The sequence below is a fragment of the Hevea brasiliensis genome, chromosome 1 (genome assembly GCF_030052815.1).
Source record: "Hevea brasiliensis isolate MT/VB/25A 57/8 chromosome 1, ASM3005281v1, whole genome shotgun sequence".
Lineage (NCBI taxonomy): Eukaryota > Viridiplantae > Streptophyta > Magnoliopsida > Malpighiales > Euphorbiaceae > Hevea > Hevea brasiliensis.
In genome coordinates, this window is record NC_079493.1 from 30,599,322 (window position 1) to 30,621,532 (window position 22,211).

Consider the following 22,211-nt stretch of genomic DNA (forward strand, 5'->3'; position numbering starts at 1 on the left):
ATTTTCTTTCCATAGAGAGCAAGGGAGGCATTTTTGGCAAGATTAGAAAGAGAGAAGGAGGGAGCACGTTCTGCATTTTTTTTTCCAGCAGCAAGGATCACATTTCTGCACTTTTTTGCAGCAGATCCTTCTGCAATTTTCTGGGTTTTTCTACCCTTTAGCTTACATTTCCATTATTTCTTCATTTATACATTTGGGTTTGTCTTAAAACTATGAATAGTGAGTAGTTGATTGAGATTCTAGAGATGGGTTTGTAAATATTGATTTGTATTGTGGTTTTGAACTGATTTAGCCATTTAAATGAGATTTGTTACATTTTGATTTATTGCTTATGAGCTTGTTACCTTGCTTGATGAATGGGCCCTCATTAAGTTAAGCTTTAATCCTTAATAGATGGACTGAAAAGTGAATAGTAGGGATAGATAATCTTGCAATAAACTTTATTTTCTTGGTGTTAGAGATAAGCTAAGAGGATTAAGGGGAACTTTCCAAAAATCAATTAGAGCTTTAAATGGGTTTTTGTTAGGTTTGAAATACCATGAAAACAGGGTTTGATTTAATGAAAACCAACTTTGAAATGCTTGAAAAAGGTTTCAAAAATTTAAGAATTGATTTCCCTCAAAATTGCAATTCTCATGTGTTTGGCTAAATTAGGAATAAACCACATGCAAACAATATTGAAAAATCCAATCTCTAGAATCACTTTATTTTTTATTGAATTTAGATTTAATTCCTCTCAAATTTCATAAATAGAAATTTCAAATTAATTTTTGGTAATCTAGTTTAATTAATTGTTTGATTTAGTTTTAATTCCTCAAATACCAATTTTAATTCCAAATTTCATTTTTATCATTCTAATTAGCTTATACTTTTATTTCCAATTTAAGTACAATTCCCTGTGGGATCGATATCATTTTTTTTAAAACTATACTACTGTGACCGGTGCACTTGCGGACACCGTATCAAGTTTTTGGCGCCGTTGCCGGGGATTTGTTTGTTTTTAAGTTGGATTTTAATTGTTTTAAGCTAATTAGAATTTTTATTTTCTTTTATTTTCACTATTATTCCTTGTGTTTTTCAGGTATTTTTCTTGTTTATGAGACGATCGAAAAGCACAAGTGACACTGAATTGTTGTTTAACCCAGAAATTGAAAAATTCTGTCGAGCCAACAAAAAGGAATTCAAGAGAAGAAAAGAAGCAGAAAAAGAAGAACAACAAAGATTTGAGCAAGAGGTGACAATAGAAAATATGGAGAATCAAAATAGAGCTATTGGTGGAGATAATGGAGGAAATGAGCAAAACGGGCAAAATGTGGTTGTTAATCAAAATGATCATCAAAGAAGATCCATGTTGGATTATGCTTTTCCTAGATGTGCAGATGTGAGAGATAACAGACCTATTATTGGAGCTAATCAATTTGAGTTAAAGACTGGTCTCATTCAAATGGTTCAGAATTCACAATTTGGAGGTAGTCCACTTGAAAATCCTCATTCTCATTTGAAGAAATTTTTGATGATATGTGGCACACAAAGGTAGCCTGGAGTTTCAGATGAAGTTATTCGGCTCACCTTATTTCCATTCTCTCTTCGGGATTCAGCATTGGAGTGGTATGACTCACTTCCACAAGCTATTATAGCTACTTGGGAGCAGCTATCTCAAGCTTTTCTATCTCAATTTTTCCCACCTGGGAAGAACACTCATTTGAGGAATTTGATGGTAGCTTTTAAACCAAGAGATGATGAAACTTTGTATGAATCTTGGATGAGATTTAAGGAGCTTGAAAGGCAATGTCCTCATCATGAAATACCCAAATGGATGATTGTTCAGAATTTCTACACCAGAGTTACTCCAGCCATAAGAAACACAATTGATTCACAAGCAGGAGGAGATTTCATGAGAATGACAAGTGAAGAATGCTATGATCTATTAGAGAAGATTGCTCATAATACCCATTTGTGGGGAAATCCTAGAGCACTTGAGCCAAAGAAAGCCGGGATTTATGAACTTGACTCAGTTAGCTACATGAATGCAAGATTTGATCAGTTGACTCAGCTTCTTAGTGATTTTTGCACAAAGGCAACAACCTCAACTCCTACAACTATGCAACAAGTTGCCTTCACAGATGGAACTCAAAGTTGTGGAGTTGATTATTCTTCTTATGGTGATGATTATTTGCAAGAGCAAGCTACTTATGCAGGAGGTTATCAATAAAAACCTATGGGAAATTCTTACTCTAATGTGAACAACTCAACATGGAGACCATAAGCAACTTTTGCTCAACAAAGTCAAAGCTCAAATTATCCTCATAACCAGCAGTTTATGCAGCAAAATAGGCCTCAATTTCAGCCTCAATTTCAGCCCACAAGGCAGCCACAACCTGGATATCAAGCAAGAACACAACAATCCCTTCCACCTCATGAACCGAAGCCAACCATGGAAAGCATGATGGAGAAATTTTTTGCTGAACAAAGCAAGATGAATAGCAAATTGGAGGAAGAAATGCAACACATGAGACAAACCATGGATCAATTACAAGTCCACAACCGCATGTTGGAGACTCAATTGGCTCAACAAGCAAGCTCATCGAGAAGCAATTCCTATGGGAAACTACCTAGCCAACCACAAAACCCTCATGAACAATGTAAGGTTATAACCTTGAGAAATGGTAAGAAAGTTGGTCTAGAGAGTGAAAGCAAGATAGAAGAAAAAGAGAGCACAAAAGAAGAAAATTCAATTGAGAGCAAGAAAAAAGAAAAAGAAGAAGAAAGCAAAAGTGAGCAAGATGAGGGAGAAACCATACATCCCACCTGAACCTTACAAGCCCACCCTTCCCTACCCTCAAAGATTCATCAAGCACAAGCTAGACAAACAATTTGGCAAATTCCTTGAAGTGCTAAAGAAGTTGTATATCAATGTGCCATTCACTGAGGCACTATCTCAAATGCCAAGTTATGCCAAGTTTTTGAAGGAGATTCTTTCCAACAAGAGAAGATTAGAAGATTATGACACCTTCAACTTGGGAGAGCAATGCAGTGCTATAATTCAGAAGAAGTTACCTCCCAAACTCAAAGATCCGGGTGTGTTTTCCATTCCTTGTCATATTGGTGATAATTGTGTGGCAAATGCCTTATGTGACCTTGGAGCTAGTGTCAGCCTAATGCCTCTTTCAATTTATGAGAAGTTGAATATGGGAGAGTTGAAGCCCACAAACATGTATCTTTCATTGGCTGACCGTTCAATTAAGTATCCAGAAGGCATTCTTGAAAATGTGCCTATCAAGGTTGGGAAATTCTACATTCCGGTGGACTTTGTCATTTTAGATATGGAAGAAGACACAAAAGTTCCTATCTTATTGGGAAGACCCTTTTTGGCAACAGCTGGGGCATTAATTGATGTAAAGGGTGAGAAATTGACACTTAGAGTGGTAGATGATCAAATGATATTCAACATCAATCCAGCCATGAAAAGGAAACATGAAGAAGTTGAGTCTTGTTTGCGGGTAGACATTATTGATGAGATTGTTCAAGAGCATTTCAGAAAAAGCTACCCACAAGACCCACTTGAAAATTGCTTAGTCCATGGTAGGAGCATTGATGATGATAATCACAACATAGCTGCTTTTGCACAACACTTGGAGAGCTCTCCACCACATCCTGAAGCCACAATTTTTCAACTTGAAGGAGTGCAAAATTTGGAAATCAAACCACCATCATTAAAGGTAGAGGATGCCCCAAAGGTAGATCTTAAACCTCTTCCTTCCAACCTCAGGTATGCTTTTCTTGGACCGAATGAAACATATCCTGTTATAATTAATGCATGTTTGACTGATATTGAGAATGAAAAATTGTTGAGAGTTTTGGGTTATGCAATTGATGATATAAAGGGAGTTAGTCCAACAGTTTGTATGCATAGGATTTTCCTAGAGCCAAATAGTAAACCTTCCATTGAACATCAAAGAAGATTGAATCTTACAATGAAGGATGTTGTGAAAAAGGAAATCCTAAAATTACTAGTCTTTGGAATTATTTACCCCATTTACGACGGTGAGTGGGTTAGTCCTGTGCATGTTGTACCAAAAAAGGTGGGGTGACGGTTGTTAAAAAGAGAATAATGAATTGATACCCACTAGAACTATTACGAGTTGGAGAATGTGCATAGACTATAGGAAGTTGAACAATGCTACAAGAAAAGACCATTTTCCCCTTCCTTTTATGGATCAAATGTTAGAAAGATTAGCCAAGCATTCATTCTTTTGTTACTTAGATGGATATTCTGGTTTCTTTCAAATTCCAATCCATCCTGATGACCAAGAAAAAACTACCTTTACCTGTCCCTATGGCACCTTTGCCTATTGAAGGATGCCATTCGGATTGTGTAATGCGCCTGGCACATTTCAAAGGTGCATGATGGCCATTTTTTCTGATTTTATTGAAGAAATTATGGAGGTCTTCATGGATGACTTTTCAGTATATGGCACTAATTTTGATTCATGCTTGACTAATTTGTCTAAAATCTTGCAGAGATGTGCTGATAATGATTTGGTGTTGAATTGGGAGAAATGCCACTTTATGGTCCAAGAGGGGATCGTTTTAGGGCATTTGATCTCAAATAGGGGAATTGAAGTGGATAGAGCTAAAATAAAAATTATTGAAAAAATGTCACCTCCAACCACTGTCAAAGGAGTGCGGAGTTTTCTTGGACATGCCGGGTTTTACCGGCGATTTATTCAGGATTTTTCTAAACTTGCTAAACCCTTAACAAATCTTTTGAATCATGATGTTAAATTTGATTTTAATCAAGATTGTATGGTTGCTTTTTGCAGGTTAAAGACGGCATTAACAACAGCTCCTATCATGCAACCCTCGGATTGGACTTTGCCATTCGAAATTATGTGTGATGCAAGCGAGTTTGCTGTTGGAGCTGTCCTTGGCCAGTGAAAAGATAGAAAACCTTATGCCATTTACTATGCAAGCCGAACCCTTGATGAAGCTCAAGTTAATTATGCCACAACTGAAAAGGAGTTCCTTGCGGTAGTATTTGCACTCAATAAATTCCGTTCTTATTTGGTCAACTCAAAGGTAATTGTTTTCACTGATCATGCAGCAATAAAGTATTTAATGAGCAAGAAAGAGGCTAAATCTAGGTTGATTAGATGGATATTGTTACTTCAAGAATTTGATTTGGAAATAAGAGATAAAAAGGGTGTTGAGAATGTGGTGGCTGATCACCTTTCTAGGATGAGCGAAAATAAAGATGATGAAATTGTGCCAATTGATGAGTTTTTCATGAATGAGCAGTTGTATGTGTTGAAATCTGCACTTCCATGGTTTGCTGATATTGTGAATTTCTTATCTTGTGGTGTCTTGCCACCTGATCTATCTTGGCAGCAAAAGAAAAGATTTTTGCATGATGTTAAATTTTATTCTTTGGAAGAACCTCTTTTGTTTAGAAGATGTAATGATGGAATAATTAGGAGATGTATACCAGAGGAAGAAATACATGATGTTATTTACCATTGTCATTCCTCTGAATATGGTGGTCATTTTAGTGTCTCAAAAACTGTTGAAAAAGTCTTGACATCAGGTTTCTATTGGCCTAATATGTTTAAACATGTGAGAAATTTTGTAAGCAAGTGTGATAGGTGCCAAAGGGTGGGCAACATTTCCAAAAGAGATGAGATGCCCCAACAGTCCATATTAGAAGTTGAATTATTTGATGTGTGGGGAATTGATTTCATGGGGCCATTTCCATCTTCTTATGGAAATAAATATATCTTGGTAGGGGTGGACTATGTATCTAAATGGGTAGAAGCTATTGCTACACCTACCAATGATGCAAAAGTTGTGGTGAAATTTCTGAAAAAATTTGTTTTGACCAGGTTTGGTGCCCCACGTGACATAATCAGTGATGGTGGTACCCATTTTTGCAACCACCAATTTGAAAAATTGATGAGAAAATATGGGGTAAAGCATAGGATTGCCACACCATATCACCCTCAAACAAATGGCCAAGTAGAAATCACAAATAGAGAAATCAAGCAAATCTTGGAGAAAACTGTCAATAAGTCCAGAAAAGATTGGTCCCTTAAATTAGATGACACTCTTTGGGCATATAGAACAGCATTTAAAACCCCCATAGGAACTACACCTTATAGGTTAGTTTTTGGGAAATCATGCCATTTGCCCGTAGAGTTAGAACACAAAGCTTATTGGGCCATTAGAGCAATCAATTTTGATTTACAAGCTGCTGGACACAAAAGACTTTTGCAACTCGATGAATTAGAAGAATTGAGACTTGATGCTTATGAAAATGCTAGGATCTATAAAGAAAGAACTTAAAAATGGCATGATAAGCATATCAAGAAAAAGGACTTTAAAGAAGGAGATTTGGTTCTCTAATTCAATTCAAGGTTAAAATTTTTTCCGGGAAAATTAAAATCAAGGTGGTCCGGTCCATTCAAAATTGTGAAAGTTTTACCTCATGGTGCTGTGGAAATTTTTGGTGAAAAATCGGGTAATTTCAAGGTAAATGGACAAAGGTTGAGGCACTATTCAGTTGGTGAGCCAATTGAGAAGATAGCAACTTGCTATCTCTCTCATTCTCCATAAAATCTTGAGTGAGTATGGTCAAGCTAAAGACCCAAACTTAGCATTTTTGTGTATAACTCACAATTTTTCATTGATTCTTTATTTCTTTCATATATATATTTGTTTTAAGTTTTTCTATACTCCTTATTCAGAGTTTAACATTGTTCTAATTTCCTTGTGCAGATGGGATGCAATGCATTGCAAGCAAATGAGCAATAAAAATTTTATTTTTAGCTTTAAATTTTTAGCTTTAAATTTTAGTTTTAAATTTGTTCACTTATAATTTTCATCTTTCTTTTGTTGAGTATTTGCTGGTGATTTTTGCTGGATTCATTGCCCTTTTGGTTAATTTCAAGAGAAAATTTTTCCAAATTTTGACATCTTGGATTAAAAGGAAAATTATTTGAATTTGGATGTGTGAATTGGTGCTTTGAAAAATTATTTTTTATGATAACTTGATGAACATGACAAATTGAACAATTAGAATTCATGTTATAAAGGTTTAATCATTCGAAATCTAATTTGTTTCAATTTTTTTTTTTTAGGTGCTATGAAATTCGGTCATTTTTGGGCAGCAGACTGCACAACTTGCGACATAACCGGGATAAAAACTTCCTTCACCAGAATGGGCCAGCAGTAAAACCCAAAAGCCCACACCCAAAAATTAAATCTAAAACCCAACCGATTAAAAAACCCAAAGCCTACAAGCCCGAAACCAAACCTAAAACCAGCCCAACCGACTAAACCCCAATCCCCAAGCCCACAACCCGTAAACCCATAACCCCTTCTCCCTCTCGACATCGCTCCCGACACAACCCTCCCATCCCGCCGTCACCTTCATCTTCACCGTCGCCTCCACCACCCTTCAACTTCTTCCCATGTTTCTTCCTTTTCCGATCACGTCCCTCCATTTCGCCATGTCCGACTCCCCATTATCCTTTGAAAACTCGCCTCCCCACTCCTCACAGCCGCCGCAGCCCCAAGGCACCCCACCCATGCACGCCGACCCATTGCCGGCCCATTCTGCTGACGCTCTGATCGCTACATTCAAGAAGAAAAAGGCGAAAAGCATTAAACCACACAAATTGACGGGCGGCGTCAAGAGGAAACGACCCGACCCGACCACACAACAACCCCCAATTCCGCTCCCAATGCCGGCCACACCTGCTGTCCGACGTGGCATTCCGAAGTCAGCGGTCAAGCGTCCCGGTACATCTAAAGGTAACCTTGCATTCCCCTCCTCTTTGCCTACTGCTACACACTGGGTATTACCTACTGCTGACATGAAGAAAAATAAGGCAAGAGTTGTCGCCCGACAAATGGTTCAAACTCGGTATTTGGATGTGTCTACACTTAAATCCTTGAAGATTTATGATGAAATGCAGACTCTGTTAGATGCTTTAGGTTGGGTGCGATTTGCACATAAACAGGAACTGGTCTACCCCATTTTAGTGCAGGAATTTATGGCCTCCCTGTCCACTAATGAGCATAAAATTGCCTTGGACAATGACTTGACAATCCATTTTAGATGCCTTGGTCAAGATAGGGTGCTGTCTATGGATAATTTTCATCATATATTTGGCTTTCCACCTGATGGTCTGTTCAAAATACCTACTAGCCAATGGGACTATAATGCGTGTGAATTTTGGAAGCGAATTGCACCTTCAGCAGGTACCTTCAAACTAGGACACAGTAAGGCCTCCAAGATTGAGAATCATGCCTTGAGATTGCTTCAGCGACTAATCGCAAATACAATTTTAGGCAGAGGATCTAGTGTTGGCACAATGTCACAATATGATCTCGTCTTTTTGTGGTGTGCAAAAACTGGCAAAAAAGCTTCCTCTGGTTATTATTTCTGCCGCCATGTGATCCGCCAGACCACTAGGGGTACTGGTAACATTATTTTTGGAGGATTGGTCACACCCATTGCCCATTATTTTGGCTTTAATCCTCAAATGTACAAGTGTCTTGCTCTTCCAATGGGTTTGTTATTTTTGGATGGACCCCATCTGGCCAACCAAAAATTTTGTATAAAAAATGAGGCTACCAAGCTGTATGAGATTCCTGCACTAACAGACCCACCACCTGGTTCTCCCATTGCAATTAGCTCCTCCTCAGCATCTGAGCGACCATTTGCACAGCCTTTTACACAACCTTCAAGCCGAGCTCCACCAGCTGCTCAACCTGCTTCATCAATAGCTTCTGGACCATCCATAGCAACTCTTTTGACATTCATGGAGAATCTCAGTGATGAAATTTATTCTTTTCGGCAAATGACGGATGTATCTTTTCAGACACTACGAGATTTAACTGACATATATTTGGATAGAAGTGCTGAAATGCAAGACGAGTTGAAAGTCATGCGAGCTAAGCTGGAGAAGATCGAAACAAACCAGGCACTAATTTTGAGCATCATCTCTCCACAGCAGCCACCACAAGCACCACCACCTCCACAAGATGGCAAGGGCAAAGGACTTCTCATACCTGACTGACCAGCTTTTATTCTCCATTTACATTTCATGTCTTTAATTTCATTGCTTAATTACTTCATATTTTGAACTTATTTTGCTTGTGTTGTTTTTATTTTACTTAAACCATTTACTTATTCAGTTTCTTTTTAGTTCCTCATAAAATACAATTTTCTTTTATATCTTTAGTACATCGCTCACTTGCTTTGATTTGCTATTTCGGATTTACACTTGATGATTATATTTTTGAGCTTAACTTCCCTATTCCAAATTTTTTAGTGTAATTGATTTAATGGATTCCATTGCACTATTTCTTTTGCAATGAGTGCAGCAGCTGTCCAAATTTTATCTAATTAAATTGGCTGCACTTCAATGAGGTAACACTTCTCATCTCAGCTTGTGTCACTGTCAACACAAGTTGTGCTATCGCTTATGCAATAGGGTAATAATTCTTTATGCACATATGAGCTACCCATTTTTTTTGCACATTATCCCATTCCATGCACTCTTTTAACATTGAGGAAAATGTTCATTCTGAGTATGGGGGAGAGGGTAAATTTTTTGCAAAAATTATTTTTCCTTTTCATTTGCATATAGTGACATACTCATTCATTACTTCATACTTGTACATATTTATATATATACTGCATATAGCTTCATATATACTTAGTACTTAGTTGCATATAGATTCATCATACATTTATACACTCATGCATTTCATTTATTCATTTAAAATTTTTGGATTTTTTTAAACCAATCTTTGAAGTCCATAAGCCACTTATTCAAGCAATCCAACTTGCCTTTAGATGGTTAGTGGAATGAAAGTTCCAGCTGGGTACAAAGTCTTAAGCATTATTCTTTCTCTTACTTAATAGCTGAAAATTAATACATTCATCTAGGTATGCAGATTCTGATTAGTTATTTTGAGTTTTGAGTGTCTGGATAAGCCTTTAAGGAAGAAAATGGTCATTGTCGTCTCACCATTCCTAGAACAAGCATCTTAGATCTTTCAAAGCGAAATTTTTAACTTGCATTTGATAAGAATATGACTTAGGCATTTCTTGATATTTTAAACCTCACATTTAGCCTTAACCTACCTTAATTTCATTTCAACCCTTGCAAACCCCCTTGAACCTTAATTCCTAATTTCTTTGGAACCCAAATCATTTACCTAGCCATTAAACCTAAACACTACCACCTATTTATGAGAATAATATTTTAGCAATTAAGTGCATAAAAAATATATAATGATATCAAAAAAAAAAAAATGGTCACCAAAAATATCCCAAAGGTAATTTTGGGTGTGACGTGAAATAGGGACACATACAAAAAAAAAATATATTATAAAAGTAGTCCCTTTATTGTGTTAGCACTTGAGATTCATTGCGAATTTCTTTCCTCTTGATATTTAAAAAAAAATGAAAAAAAAAATGGATGCACTTTGAGTTTCATGATTAATATTATTCTCATATTTTGTTTACCTTATTCCCTTTCTTTGTTAACCACAATCTTACCCTATTTGACCCCATTACAACCCTTAAAAAGACCTAATGATTCTTTGAAAAATGCTTGTTATATTAGTAGAGTTAGATCTTTTATGCTTGCATATGCGTTTGGCAATATAATCTTCCATACATTACTCACCATCTATTTGAGACACATTGGCTATCTATTTCATTTAGGTTTGTTTTGGCACAATTGACACTTGTAGCTGGTTGGTATTTGTTGCTTGGGTTGATTGGTTAATTCTTAGCTATTCTGTAATTGTTGAGAGTGCTTGCTTCATTCTTTGTGCTTTTGCTGGTGGGAATTTGGAATGTTGGTGGCTAGAGGTAAGTTGGTGGTTTGGATTAGTGATTTTTGTGTTTTCAAAGACTGATTCTATTCCCTTCCAAATGAGTTTTAATGAAATTTTGCTTGAGGACAAGCAAGAGTTTGAGTATGGGGGAATTTGATGCATGCATTTTAGATCATCATTTAGGTGTAATTTTTGCATATAATTTACGCTTGTTCATAACCATTATTATAGATATTAGTTTATATTTAGTCAATTTTGCAATTTTCACTTTTCTTAGTTTAATTTTTGGAATTTATTTGTTTTGTAGGGTAAATTTGGAGAAATTTGATGTATTTTGATCAGAGTAGCCATTTGGAGGAGATTAAAGTCGAATTGCAAAAATTTTGAAGTTGAGTAAAAATGGCCGAGAGCGACACAACCTACAGCACAATCGAATTAGCTTATGTCGCAGGTTGTGTCGATCGTCAGATATTCACGTCGAGAGCTACACAACCCGCGACACAACCAACGACACAACTGACTCGGCTTATGTCATTTTTACTGGAAATGGTTGACGTGGCATTTCCGTTACTCCAGCTTTTTACCTCACTTTCTCTGGAACCTTCCCCCTTTTACCCATTCTAAGGCAGACCTTTAGCCTATATAAAGTCTCATTTTATCATTTTCTTTCCATAGAGAGAAAGGGAGGCATTTTTGGTAAGATTAGAAAGAGAGAAGGAGGGAGCACGTTCTGCATTTTTTTCCAAACAGAAGGATCAGTTTACGCACTTTTCTGCAACAGATCCTTCTGCAATTTTCTGGGTTTTTCTACCCTTTAGCTTACATTTCCATTATTTCTTCATTTATACATTTGGGTTTGTCTTAAAACTATGAATAGTGAGTAGTTGATTGAGATTCTAGAGATGGGTTTGTAAATATTGATTTGTATTGTGGTTTTGAACTGATTTAGCCATTTAAATGGGATTTGTTACATTTTGATTTATTGCTTGTGAGCTTGTTGCCTTGCTTGATGAATGGGCCCTCATTAAGTTAAGCTTTAATCCTTAATAGATGGACTGAAAAGTGAATATTAGGGATAGATAATCTTGCAATAAACTTTATTTTCTTGGTGTTAGAGATAAGCTAAGAGGATTAAGGGGAACTTTCCAAAAATCAATTAGAGCTTTAAATGGGTTTTTGTTAGGTTTGAAATACCGTGAAAACAGGGTTTGATTTAATGAAAACCAACTTTGAAATGCTTGAAAAAGGTTTCAAAAATTTAAGAATTGATTTCCCTCAAAATTGCAATTCTCATGTGTTTGGCTAAATTAGGGATAAACCACATGCAAACAATATTGAAAAATCCAATCTCTAGAATCACTTTATTTTTTATTGAATTTAGATTTAATTCCTCTCAAATTTCATAAATAGAAATTTCAAATTAATTTTTGGTAATCTAGTTTAATTAATTGTTTGATTTAGTTTTAATTCCTCAAATACCAATTTTAATTCCAAATTTCATTTTTATCATTCTAATTAGCTTATACTTTTATTTCCAATTTAAGTACAATTCCCTGTGGGATCGATATCATTTTTTTTAAAACTATAATACTGTGACCCGTGCACTTGCGGACACCGTATCAGGAACAGAATGTTGGGGATCATGTCCACAAGATGATTCGGCTGATTGAGCAGTTGGAACATCTTGACTTCAACATGGATTTCCAACTACAGACGGATTTGATCCTTGATCCTTCACAGGTCTTTTGGGAATTTTATGACAAATTTCCATATGACTAAACAGAATACACCTTAGTGGTTTACTCAACATGCTGGTTATTGCCCAAAAGAATATGCGGGCAATAAAGGAAAAGAGGTAGCTTTGGTTGCATCTTCTTCTCTGGAAAGTCCAACAAGAAGAAGGGCAATAAGAAAAAGAAACCTCGATTCTGGTCCTTCCAAGAAAATAGCTAAGCAGAGAAAGGAAGACTAAAGGCGATGGAGGCAAAGGAAAGTGTTTCCACCGCCAAAAGGATGGGCCTTTGGAAAAGGAACCGCCTGAGTATCTTGCTTCTCTGAAGGACAAGAAGGATACACCTTCAGAAGGTATGTCCATATCTTGTCATTTAGATTCTAATGATACTCATAGTTCATCTACAGCTTGGGTTTTAGATACTGGTGCTAGTTCTCACATTTCTAATGATATGCAGGAACTAGCAAACAGTAGCAGCTTGCGTTCTCAAGATATTAGAGTCCAAATTGGCAATGGCTCAACTGTTGAAGCTTTAGCCATAGGATCTAAATCTTTTTACATGTTTGGACATGTTTTGTGTTTGGATAATATTTTATATGTACCTGATGCTTTTAAGAATATCATTTTTATATCTAGTTTGACTAGAAATGGTTATGAATTTCAGTTCACAGATGATGTTTGCAATATTTATTTTGAAAATAAATATGTTGGTTTGGGTTATATGAATGATGGTCTTTATTATTTGGATAATAATGACAAAACACAAATTGAATGCAAGTGATCTAAAAGAACGCAATGCCATGGTGAAAACCAACTCAAGTTCAAAATATATTTGACACTTAAGATTATGTCATATTGCAGAAGATAGGATTGCAAAATTGGAGAAAATGGGGATTCTATACTCATTGGGCTCTGAGCCTACTCCAACTTGTGAATCTTGCCTTCAGGGTAAAATGACTAGATCACCCTTTGTTGGACAAGGGCTAAGAGCTGAAAATATTTTGGAGCTAATACATAGTGATGTATGTGGTCCATTTAAAGAAATGGCTAGAGGGGGTTTTCATTATTTTATTACCTTTATTAATGATAAATCAAGGTTTGGGTATTTGTATTTGATGAAATACAAACATGAATCTTTTGAAAAGTTCAAAGAATTTAAATCTGAAGTAGAAAATCAAACAGGAAAGAATATTAAAGCTCTTCGATCAGATCGTGGAGGTGAATATTTGAGTCTCGAATTTGATGAATACTTGAGAGAGCATGGCATTGTTTCTCACCGACTCTCCAGAACGCCACACGGTGAATGGTGTATCCGAAGGAGAAATCGTACCCTATTGGATATGGTACGTAGTATGATGAGCTATCTTGATATGCCAATCTTCTTTTGGGGATTTGCATTAGAATCACTTTGTATATTCGAATAGGATTCCATCAAAATCGCTTTCTTCCACACCTTATGAGATATGGCATGGAAGAAAACCAAGTCTTAAGCATGTTAAGATTTGGGGTTGTCGACTTAAATAAAAAGTGAACACCGATAAATTGGAGACCGATCGTAAAAGGTCGATTTGTTGGATATCCAAAAGATAGTTTTGGATATTATTTTTCTTTGCCTGCTTCACAAAAGGTTGTGATAAGTAGAGATGCCACATTTCTTGAACAATAGTTTGTTCAAGAAGGAGGCAAAGGAAGGCAAATACAGTTAGAATTGGAGAATTCTGACCAACCAATGCATCGATGGATATAGATCCATCTAGTTAACCAATACCCGTTGATGAAACATCTACAATTTGTTCCTCGTAGAACAACCAGTATCTCACCCACCAGTTGAGATATGATTTCCTTCATGAAGAAGAACAAGAGTTGTCTACTCATGAAGAAGTAGATCATGGAGATGATCCACTTACCTATGAAGAAGCTATATCAGATATAGACTCTTCAAAATGGATTGATGCTATGAAATCCGAGATTGATTCCATGTATAAGAATCAAGTTTGGGATCTTGTTGACCCACCTGAAGGTATTATACCTATAGGGAACAAATGGGTTTTCAAGAAGAAAATTGGTTCTGATGGAAAGGTGGAGACCTATAAGGCAAGGCTAGTAGCGAAAGGGTTTCGCCAAAGGCAAGGAATCAACTATGAGGAGACTTTCTCGCCTGTTGCCATGCTTAAATCAATTAGGATTTTATTAGCAATAGCTGCATACTATGATTAGGAGATTTGGTAGATGGATGTCAAAACAGCTTTTCTCAATAGATACATTGAAGAAAACATTTTCATGGAACAACCTAGGGGTTTTGAATCCCAAGATGGTTCCAAGGTATGCAAGCTAAAGCGATCCATTTATGGGTTGAAACAAGCTTTGAGGAGTTGGAACATCCGTTTTGATGAAGCCATTAAATCCTTTGGTTTTATCAAAAATGAGGATGAGCCATGTGTATATAAGAAGGTTAGTGACAGTGCTATCACTTTCCTTGTCTTATATGTGGATGACATACTGTTGATGGGTAATGACACAGGTATGTTAACGACTATAAAGGTATGGTTGTCAAATACATTCTCCATGAAAGACTTAGGGGAGGCAACCTATATTCTTGGAATTCTCATCTATAGAGATAGAGCGAAAAGAATAATTGGTTTTGTAACACCCTAGGCAAATCCCACATCAACAAAACACGGGAGAGATGCTGGGTTCATAAGTTGATAGTTCGTAACCCCTATTGACGCGTTTTAAAACCGTGAGGGCTTCGACCCAGAGCGGACAATATCACTAGTGGGCCCGATCGTTACAATTGGTATCAGAGCCGCTCGCGTGTCCTCTTGAGCGATGGTGGGGCAAACCTCAGCGAGGACGCTGAGTCCCATAAGGGGGGTGGATTGTAACACCCTAGGCAAATCCCACATCGAAAAAATATGGGAGAGATGCTGGGTTCATAAGTTGATAGTTCGTAACCTTATTGACGCGTTTTAAAGCGTGAGGGCTTCGACCAGGCGGACAATATCACTAGTGGCCGCCGTTACATTTGGGACTCAGCCTCCTCGCTGAGGTTAGCCCCACCACCGTTCAAGGTTGCACGCGGAGCGGCTCCGATACCACAAATTTAATGGCCCGGCCCACTAGTGATATTGTCCGCTCTGGGTCGAAGCCCTCACGGTTTTAAAACGCGTCGCTAGAGGTTACGAACCACCATCTTATAAACCCAGCATCTCTCCCGTGTTTTGTCGATGTGGGATTTGCCTAGGGTGTTACAGTTTATCTCAAAGTTTATATTTGAAAAAGGTGTTAAAGAAGTTTAATATGCTTAATTCCAAAAGAGGATTATTACCAATAAGGCATGGTATTCATCTTTCTAAGGATATGTCTCCTAAGACACCTGAAGAAAGAGATAAGATGGCAGGATTCCATATGCTTCTATTGGAAGTTTAATGTATGCAATGTTGTGTACTAGGCCTGATATCGCATATCTCGTTAGTTTGACTTGCAGTACCAATCCAATCCAGTTTGGAACATCTGGATAGTCATCAAGAATATTCTTAAGTACTTGAGAAGAACTAAGGATTTATTCTTGATTTATGGAGGTGGAGACTTGCAATTGGATGGTTATACTGATTCTGATTTCCAATCAGATATCGATGATAAAAAGTCTACCTCTGGATATGTGTTCATTTGTAATGGAGGTGCGATCGGTTGGAAGAGTTCCAAGCAGAGCACGATCGCAGATTCCACTACAGGTGAGTATATTCTCGCATCGATGTCGCAAAGGAAGTTGTTTGGATAAAGAAGTTCGTGAGAACTTACAGAGTTCCTTCCATTGAGTCGCGGTTCCACTACCGTGACAATAATGGAGCGATCATACAGCTAAGGAACCAAGGTCTTACAAATCCAAACACATAGAAAGGCGCTACCACATTATCGGAGAAATAGTTGGGCGGCGATGTAGCCATGCAGAAATAGCATCGGTGAAAATCCGGTGATCCATTCACAAAGCCTATGTCACAGACTCAGTTAGACCGACATCTTGAGAAGATAGGTCTAAGATATTGTAATGAATGGCTCTAGTGCTAGTGGGAGATTGTTAGTAGTATGCCCTAGAGCATATCATTTAGTATGCATCTTGTACATATTTTTATTAATAAAGGCATTTCCACTTTTCCGTTTACATAATATATTTATGTGTAATAGAAAAGGTCCATTGATATTTTGTTAGAAATATTATTCTTAATTTGTTAAGAATATGAGTGATAATATTTCTAACACGAAGTATCATAAATAGATTCACAATCGATGATACTTCATAATAAGGACATGACTTATCCAGAAAGATTGTATTCATGTTTGTTCCCAAGTTATTTATATGAGATATAAATAAGATGGAATGGTGAGTCTCATGCCATATAACAAACATGATAGGCACTTATAAATGATAAGTAGGCCGAACCAGTGACACTTATGACAAGCACATGGAGTTTACTCTTGTCAATGTTTTGTCATAAATCATATCAGTGCATATAATCTTTAGACCGAGATAGCAGTTATCTTGTATATAGGTAGTTTGAGTTTGATCGCTTTCATACTTGTACTGTGGATGGGTATATGGTCATGTGTTGTCTCCTACGAGTTTTTTATGGAGGTAGGTGTTGATCAAGATGGTATCTGTTCCTCTAAGTAAATAGAGATAAAATCCTATGTTCATTTAATTGTTCTTGATGTTTCAAGTTCTGGCCAGACAGATAGATTTATTCAAAAGAGTTTCGATGAGAAAATCTTTTAATCAAGAACTAGAATTAAAAGAGAACATAATATTCATAGCAAATGGAGTTTGACATAAACCATGACTCTAGCTTGAGTTGGGATTTTGTAAGAGAGATTCTAGTGCATGGTAACATATGATTATAGGTTCATTTAAGGTAAACCTTATTACTAATTGGGTGGCCATGGCATGCTATGCTAGGTGTTAACCATGGTCTATGAGGTTCATAAAATGATTTAGAGAAATCATTTATGGTAAGAAAGAGTTCTGATGATATTAAGAGTTGATATCATGTCTCATTGCCAATTAGTGATGAGCCTAGTAAGTCACACACATACACAAGTTATCACCTAATTAAATATGATTTAATTAATTAATTAAAGAGTTTAATTGATTAATTAAATAGGTTTGGTTTGCAATTAGTTTGCAAAGTCCCTAGCATGACTTGAAACCAAATCTAGATTATTGGATGTATAATATAAGTTAAATTTATATTTAAAGTGTTTAAATATAAATTTAATTAATGAGAAATTAATTAATAGAGATTAATTAATTAATTTATATTTGATATAAATTAATTAGAAGAAGAAAATTAATTATTTTGGGTTGAGAACTCAAAATTAAGACACAGGGGCATTTTGGTCATTTTGCAGTGTGACACGTGGCACCATGAGATGGTGACACATGGCATAACACATAAGCTTGCCAAATGTTTTTTAATCATGTAAGATGATTAAAATCAAGATTAAATATAGGTTTGACACTTGGCACAATGTGATTGGGTCACTTAAACCTAGAGCTAATCAAAGGGTGACATGTGGCAAGGGTTTAATGTGTTAACCTAGCTATTTAAGTGTTGTTATGAGAAAATAAAAGACAACCAGTAGCCACACTCCTTGGTCACGCCATTTTGCAGCCCTCCCTCTATTCTTCTTCATCTCTCATCAATTCAAAGAGATTAGCCATCAATCTCTTGAATTAAGAACACTAGAAATTGTTTCTAGTGTCCTGTTTACATCTCTAATCTCTTAAAAGGTAGAACTTGAATTTCTAATTAATAGAAAAGGCTTTAGAAGCTGTTCAAGGGCTGCCATAGGTGTTCTTGGTGTGGACAAGCTAGAGGGACAACATTTGGTGTCCTGAAGACGAATCTCAAAGGCGCAGACACGCTGCAGTGCATCAAGAGGTTAGTGTAATCGTTATTGATTTAATCTAGGGTTCTAAAATTAATCTGATTAATTTTAAAATCTTAAATGGCAAATACAGATCCAAAAACATATTAAAAGAGTTTTAATATGTTGTTTATCACTGAAATCAAATAGATAAAAATAAATCTTGCATGATGCATGTAACCCTAGGTGAAAATTTTTGAATTCAATGGTATAAACTTGTGTTTTCACGCTTCCGTTCCTTCAATCAGAGCTAGTATATTTTCCATTTAGATTGATTTTGAGGCTTAATTGTATGATTGGATTGAGTTTGGGTTGATTTGAAGTTGGTTCGGATCAAGAAAACCCTAGAATTGCCAAACTGCCGCAAGAAACATGGTCTGGACAGTGTTCTGGGTTTTTACACGATCTAGGGTGTGTTTCATATACACAAAGCGTGTTAACACGTTCCCAGGGGTGTGTTGTTCAACGACACGGCCTGTGTGCCTCGCGCACCTCACCCCATGTCGAAGACTGCATTTACACGGGGTGCTCGTGTTTTCGTGCACCTTAGGCTATGTAAACGTTACACGAGCCGTGTTTTTAGTTAAAGGGGCGTGTTGAGCTTGTTTTTGGGCCCATTATGCAATTGTTGTATAATTTAAGGCCCATAATTAAGCCCAAACCTAATTAAATGGTTTAATTAGGAATTCCAATCACACAATTAATTTATGAAAATTGTTTTCATGGAATTAAATTTGATAAAAGTTTCTAAATTTAAAATTATTTGAATAAGATTCAAATTTAATTTTTAGTTGAATATATGATATTCAATTTAATTTTTAAGCATGTATATTTTATTTAATTGTTAAATTTTAAATATGCATGATGGATGATCATGGACAATAAAAGACCAATGTGATTGGATTTATTTCTCTTAATTTTTCTTTGAGATGTAAAATAATTAATTTATTTTAGCGACATGTATCATAAATGTTATGATAACTTAGGATGTAATTTCATTTATTTAAGGACTTTAAAGTCCATATTCTTGTGTATTCACCTTGGTATGCCAAGGGTTATAATGTAGTTGGATTGTAAGAAGAACAAGGAGGTCAAGAGCATTGGTGGGACCAGTGGGAGGAAATCAAGATCAAGGGTTGATTATGTACTCCTTCAGCAACTCTTGTAAAACGAATGAATAAAATACACCTAGGAATGTCCTGATTCAATTCTTGGTGGCTCAAAATTGAATCCCTTAGAAAAATCCATGATCATACCATATTATTTGTTTATCCATGTATGCATGAGATGTGTATGAATGTATGCAAGTATATGATATATGCATGCCAACTGGATAATGTGCAAAGTGAGACCATAATAATAATTAAGCCGACCACAAAATCTTTCAAATAAATGATTAAGTTGGAAATAGTATAATTATGGTAACTATATGATGGCCCTCCATTGAGGCAATTATTGTAAGAAATTTTAAATACTTGCATTATTAGCTATATGAGCTTGAAAATGATGCATTTGTTTAAGATATTTTCTTAAGAATAATTGTTAAGCATAAGATGTTGTAAGAATGTAAATGGTTGGTGGCCAATAATGGATGTGCCTGAGGTCATTAAAAATTATTTGCATGCCTACTAGCTCAATGGGATCAACTTAACTAATGCAAGATAAATTAATAATGGATGTGCCTGAGATTTTGAGCATTAGGGGCCAAATAAATGATTGAATCTCACATGAGATGTGATGGGCAAGGAGTTGCTCACTTATAATTTATTGTAATTCCAATAATGGATGTGCCTAAGGATGATCAATTAGACTATAAGAATTCAATCATCCACTAGAAATCCATCCAACTAGGATTTTCGTTTCCTACTTTGGAAGTGTAGGATTTGTCAAGTTAGTGGGAGGACCAATTTGATTAAAAGATCATAATCATTTTGGTTAATTACTTGATACATTTACTAATTAATCTTGTTTTTTCTGCAATTTATTTTCTGATAATAATGAGCATACAACAACCACCACCATCCAATATCCTTGCGAGTATACTTGATCATAATAGGTTGACAGGACCTAATCTTTCTGATAGGCTCAGAAATTTGAAACTTGTCCTAAACCTGGAATGTATTGGATATGTTCTAGATTCAAAGATTCCTGGTCTCTTACCTCTAAGGGCCACACTAGAGGAATCAGAGACTTTGGACAAGTGGAAGGAGCATGATATGAGAGCCAGATGCTATATGCTTGCTTCTATGACTAATGAGTTATAGAAGCAACATGAAAATATGCAAAGTGCGAATGAGATCCTTCTTCACCTGCAAGAGTTGTATGGTGAGCACAGTAGGAATGCTAGATATGAGATTGATTGAGTGGAAGCATAAATAAAGGGCATTAGAACCTTGAATTTCAAAAATTACTTCTAAGGTTACATGCACCATACCAAGTGTCTTATAATCCTAATCAATTTCCAATGCCCAATTGCATACCAAAACATATTTTAGCATGCATTAAAATTTCATTTGCCATTAAAGATTGTGAATTAACATTTAATTCAATTAAACCCTAACTAAAAGAGGGATTTTTAGGTACTAACCTCTTGATGCACAATTGAAGCCTCTTAGGATGTACTTAGGACCCCAAATGTTCCTCTAGTTTGTCCACCACAAGCACACACCAAAGTTGCAATGGCAGCCCCTAGATTGGCTTCTCAAGCCTTGTCAACTAATTTTGAGATGGGGTTTATGCTTTGTGAAGGTTGTATGAATGTATTGGGTGTTAGAAACACTTTCTAATAATTTAATTCAAGAGGAAATCTAAGTTTTTCCCTTTGAATCAATTGAGAAGTTGAAGAGGAGAAGACGACTCCATGTTGCCGTCCAACATAAGAGAGAAGAGAGAAGTGGCTGATTTTTCTTTTTAACCTTTCTTTATATACTTAGGTCAAACCCTAACTCCCTTGCCACATGTCATCACAAGATCCCATCTTGTTATTATTTGATTTAATCCTATGAAGCCAAGTGTCAAGCTCCATTTAAATTATGACATGTGGTCTTCCATCATAGGAAGACAAGTGGCAAGATCATATGGTGCCATGTGTCACCATCTCATGGTGCCACATGTCACCATGTGAAAAGACCAATTTGCCCTTACTCTTTAATTTGAGTTCTCAACCCAAAATCATAATTTCTCCTCTTTAAATCAATTTATATCAAATATAAATTAATTAATTAATTAATCTCCATTAATTAATTTCTCATAATTAAATTTATATTTAATCAAATTAAATATAAATTTAATTTATACTATACATCCAATAACCTAGATTTGGTTTTAAGTCATGGTAGGGACTTTGCAATCTTATTGCAAATCAAACCTCTTTAATTAATTAATTAAACTCTTTAATTAATCAATTAAATCATATTTTAAATGGTGATTAGCTTGTGGAGATGTGTGACTTACTAGGCTCATTACTTATTGGCAATGAGAAATGATATTAACTCTTAATATCATTAGAACTCTTTCTTATCGTAAATGATTTCTCTAAATCATTTTAGGCATCTCATAGACCATGGTTGATACCTAGCATAGTATGTCATGGCCATTCAATCAGTAATAAGGAATACCTTAAATGAACCTTTAATCATATGTTACCATACACTAGAATCTCTCATTTACAAAATCCCAATTTGAGCTGGAGTCATGGTTA

At 36.0% G+C, this 22,211-nt stretch overlaps 1 non-coding gene across 1 annotated transcript; it reads right to left on the reverse strand.

Annotated features, from left to right (window-relative positions):
* Positions 1–1,699: 1,699 nt before the first annotated feature.
* Positions 1,700–1,806, reverse strand: LOC131169742 (small nucleolar RNA R71). Its single transcript, XR_009140653.1, has one exon. It is a non-coding gene; the product is annotated as a small nucleolar RNA R71 (small nucleolar RNA).
* Positions 1,807–22,211: the final 20,405 nt, after the last annotated feature.